This window comes from Triticum aestivum, chromosome 4B (assembly GCF_018294505.1).
Source record: "Triticum aestivum cultivar Chinese Spring chromosome 4B, IWGSC CS RefSeq v2.1, whole genome shotgun sequence".
Lineage (NCBI taxonomy): Eukaryota > Viridiplantae > Streptophyta > Magnoliopsida > Poales > Poaceae > Triticum > Triticum aestivum.
In genome coordinates, this window is record NC_057804.1 from 590,482,945 (window position 1) to 590,488,250 (window position 5,306).

Consider the following 5,306-nt stretch of genomic DNA (forward strand, 5'->3'; position numbering starts at 1 on the left):
AAACCACCAATATTTTTAGAAAACACCTGAACATATTTTGAATTTGTGAACAAATTTCAGAAAAAAGTGAACATCGCGAACATTTTTTGAACATTGCAAACAAATTTTGAAATTCTATATTCTTTAGAAAACGAACATTTTTATATTTTTTTTACATTTTTCGAATTCAAATCATATTTTCCAATTGTGAACACTTTTTTGAACATGGGAACATTTATTTAACAATGTGAACATATTTTGAATTTTCGTTTTTTTATGAAAGCAAACAAATTTTGAAAAAAGTGATCATTTCTTGAAAATTTGAATACCCATTGAACAATATTGAAACCTGAACATTTTTTGAAATGATCAAACAATTTTTAATACATGAACAAAATTTGAAAAACAGGAACGTTTTATGAGATTCAAATTCTGAACATTTTTGGGATTTATCAACAAACAGTAAAACACAACGATTTTTTTAAGAAAATAATAAATTGAAGAAAACAATAGAATTGAAAATGATAAAAAAAGGAAAGTGAAAAAACAAAATAGAAATAAAAGAAAAATAAACAGAAAAGTGAAAAGGAGAGAAAAGAAAAAATACAGAAAAAGCGAAAAAAAACAGAACAAGAAATAAAAACCCGGATTAGGAACCTTCTAAAAGTTTCCCAAAACCAGAAAAAACCGGCTGGGCACCTCTAGAAGGTTCCCAAAAGCGGGCGCTTTGAAACGGTTAAATGGGCTGGCCCAGCTGGAACGTTCCCTCGATCTCCCCGTGCGAAACCTCGACAATTTCCCGCACCGTGCGGCGAATAGGAAATTCCGCAGCGAAGTGTCGGGGATTCGCACAGGGCAAGCATGCTTGGGACAGGAGATGGGCCAGCCCAGTTCGAGCGTTACACGGTACGCCCAAATATGAACCCAGTTTTTTCCTGTGTATTCTGTTTTTTCCGTTCTTCTTCTTCTTTTTCTGTTTCTCTTTTTCTTTTTCCTTTGTTTTATAGTTTTCCTTTTTCTTTTTTCTTCTTCTTTTCGCTTTTAGTTATTTCTTTTTCTTTTTTCTGTTTGTTTTCTTTCGTTGGTTTATTATTTCTTTTTCCTTTCCTTTTCTTCTTTTGTTATCAAAAGAATTTCAAAATATTCAAATTTTGTTCATGTTTCCATAAAATGTTGAGGTTTCAAAAGAAGTTCTCAAGATTCAAACATTGTTCTCGTTACACAAATAGTTGAAAGTTTTGAAATGCAGAAATGTACAGGATTTTAATTTTTTGTTCCCATTTTCATAAATGTTCGCGCTTCCGAATTTGCTCGGGATTTTTCAAAATTGTTCTCCGTTTTAAAATTAGTTCTCAAGATTAAAAAATGTCCGTGCTTTAAAAAATTGTTCGCGCTCCCAAATTTGTCCTCCGTTTCAAAAAAAATTCTCAAGATTAAAAAAATGTTCATGCTTCCAAATTTGTTCTCCGTTTCAGAAAATGTTTGAAACTCTTCAAAAAATGTTTGTCATTTAAAAAAACATGTTTGCAAATTTGTTCTTGTTTCTCGAAAATCTTCTGAAATTTTAAAAACTGCGTGTAATTCTAATGATTTTTATGTAATTCAAAAACTATTTTGAAATCTGAAATTTTCCAAAAAATTGTTCGTGTTTTCTAAAATGTGTGCAACAATTGAAAAATCTGTACGCTACAGCAAATATGATCCTGCAAATCTGTATGTTATACTATCACAGTATATTAAAAGTGATGCGCACAGGAAAATACCATGAACTCCCAGTTGGTGTGGTGGCTAGCATCTCGCGTAATCAATTTTTCTGGCGTGAGTTCGATCCCTATACATGGGCCGGCCCAGTCGGAGCACAGCTGTGCGGGCGGCCGACTGTTTGCCGCAAGGAGCGGCACATAGGGACTCCTTTTGACACTAACGGGTAAATCCTATTCGGCGCCCGTTGCGCCGGTTAAAAAGGCAACGCGCAAACGGGCGCATACCCCCCACCACTTCAGTCGATGCTGCATGGGCCAGCTCAATTGTCGTTTTTTCTGTTTAAAAAAATGATGCAGGAACATAGGGACTCCTTTTGACACTAACGGGTAAATCCTATTCGGCGCCCGTTGCGCCGGTTAAAAAGGCAACGCGCAAACGGGCGCATACCCCCCACCACTTCAGTCGATGCTGCATGGGCCAGCCCAATTTTCGTTTTTTCTGTTTAAAAAAATGATGCAGGTGACAAGAATCGAACCTGCAACATCATCCTTCGGAAACAACCGAGGTCACCACTACGCCAACTAATTAATAGTGCCTAAATACTTCTTTTCCACTTTATATTCTCGTGTTAAGTTCGTGGCAAGCCACCAGTTTCAAGAAGCTTCCCAGCCGGATTTTTTTTCATTTTTTGATACGTTTTTTTCCTGGACCGGATTTGTTTGCATTTCCCCCCTTTTTACTGTTTCTTTTTTTCAAAATGCGCAAACTTTTTTCAATACTGATGAATTTTCAAAATCAATGAACTTTTTTCAAAACTGATGAACTCTTTTTCAAAATTGTGAACTTTTTCTTCAATCTTTTTCAAAATCGATGAACTTTTTAAGATTTGATGAACTTTTTTCAAAACCAATAATCTCTTTTTCAAAATTTTGAATTTTTATTTCAATCTTTTTCAAAATTGATGAACTTTTTCAGATTTGATGAACTTTTTTCAAAAATGATGAACAATTTTTTCAAAACCGATGAACTCTTTTTCAAATCTGTCATTTTTTTCTTCAAAATTGATGAACTTCTTTTTCAGATTCGATGAATTTTTTCCAATATCGATGAACTTTACTCAAAACAAATGAACTTTTTTCAATATCGATGAACTTTCTTCAAAGTCGCCGAACTTTTTTGAAAATAGAGGAACTTTTGTGAAAATTTATGAACTTTTGTGAAAATTTATGAACTTTATTTCAAATTTCATTATTTTTCCCTATTTTTTAAACTTCTTTTCCATGCCGGTGAAATTTTATTTAAATCTATGGTTTTGTGTTTCAAATTTACGCTTTCTTTTTTCAAAATGATTTATCTAGTACAAATATGTGTTAATGTTGTATTGATAGAACTATTAAATATCTATATTTTGTGATTTCAGGCAACTAAGTGTTCTTTTTTTTGGGAAAAACTTTCAATCTATTCATCTTCAATCATGGCAGTACAACGAATACCAGAAATAAAAATTACACCCAAAATCGTAGACCACCTAGCAATGACTACCAGCACCGAAGTGAGCCGAAGGCGCGCCGCCGTCATCGGCCCTCCATCGCCGGAGCCGGGCACAACTTGTTGTAGTAGACAGTCGGGAAGTCGTCGTGCTAAGGCCCCGTAGGACTAGCACCCCAGAACAGCAACCGCCGCCAATGAAAAATAACGTAGATCGGAAGGATCTAAACCGAAGGCACACGAACGTAGGCGAACAACGACGAGATCCGAGCAAATCCACCAAAGATAGATCTGCCGGAGACACACCTCCACACGCCCACCAACGATGCTAGACGCACCGCCGGAACGGGGGCTAGGCGGGGAGACCTTTATTCCGTCTTCAGGGAGCCGCCGCCGTCTCGCCTTCCTGAGTAGGACACAAACCCTAACAAGATTAAAAAAAGACTAAAAACGGAGCCCTCCCGCCGGCCCTTGCCAGGATCCACCGCGCCTCCATGGCCCTAGGGCCACCGGAGACGAGGCGGACCTACACCGGCGCCGGCGAGAGGCACGAACCCTAACTTTCTTTCTTGAAGGAGGAGGAGCCCTATGCAACGCACGTCGGTCTTACCCCAACAATTCTACCTAAGGCAACTAAGTGTTCTTGGTCTAGTGGTTATTGCGATGGAGCGTTTGGCTGACGACATTGGAGATTTTGGTTCGAATCCTAGGTCTCCCTTATTTTGACGCTGATGAATATTTTTTCTTCGCGTCTGTTTTTTGAGGACGTTGCTGGGCCGGCCCACTAGGCGTCAGGCGCGAGCGCCAGAATCGCTCAGCGGCGCTGAAAGCGCCGATTAGGAGCTCTCCTACTAATTATCGTCAAATAGGATCTGCCTGTCTCGCTTATAACGAGACGTAGGAAGCCTCGAGCACGAGATGGGCCGGCCCAGGTTTGCTGGAGGCCACAACTTCATTTATTTGTTTCTTTTGTTTTCCGCCTTTTATTTACTTTTGCTCATATGTCCAAATATTCTAATTAAAATATATTTCGAACAAATTAAATAAAATATTTAAAAAATACTAACCAAGCATTTAAGAAATGTTAAACGTGTCTAGAGAAAAAGTTTCTCAAGTATATTAAAAAATAAAATGTGTATGCAAAAAATAGGTCATGTATTAAAAAGTGTTAATCAGGCATTTAAAAAAACTTTTAACAAGTATTTGAAAAATGGTAATCAAGCATTTAAAAATGTTAAATGTGTATAGAACAAATGTTGTCCATGTTATTAAAAATGATAATCATGTATTTGAAAAATGTTAATCAAACATTTAAAAATGTGAAATGTGTATAGAAAAATATTGACCATGATATTAATAAAGATGTTAATCTTGTATTTGAAAAATGTTAATCCAGTATTTGAATAAAGATTGACCATGTATTCAAAAAATGTTAATCTTGTATCTGAAAAATGTCAATCTAACATTCAGAGAATCTTAAAAATCTGTATCGAAAAAGTGTTAGTCATGTATTAAAAAATATTTATTTTTCAAAAATGTATTAAAAAATATTTGGACATGTATTAGAAAAATGTATTAGATATATACCAAAAATGTATGACATGTATGAAAAGACATAACAAAATATAAGTTATCCAAAAAAGTTAATCAGATATTTTAAAAATGTCAAAGGTGTATATGTATATACAAAATGTTGGATGTGTACTGCCAAAAAGTTAATATATGTTGAACAAAAAAGAAAAATGATGAAAATCGTCAAAAAATAAACCCAGTAAAAGGCAAAAAGAAAAGCAAAGTAAACACAAACTAAAGAAGATGAAGAACTGAAAAAGGATAGAATAATGGAAATAGAGAAAGCTTAGAGAGAAACAACGAAATTCGATAAACCAAGCCATAAACAAAGAAAATTATGAAAGAAATAAGGAAAAGAAACAACATGAAAGCCAAGAAGGAGATAAGAACAAAGGAAAATAAAAACCGTTGAAATCAGAGAATGAAATGAAGAAAATCAAACAAAAAAAGAAAAGCGACGGAAAAAAAGAAAAACACAGTAAAAACCGAGAAAGAAACAAAGAAAAAAAGAGTGGAAAACGAAGAAAAGAAGAGTGGAAAACAAAGAAAAGAAAACCAATAAA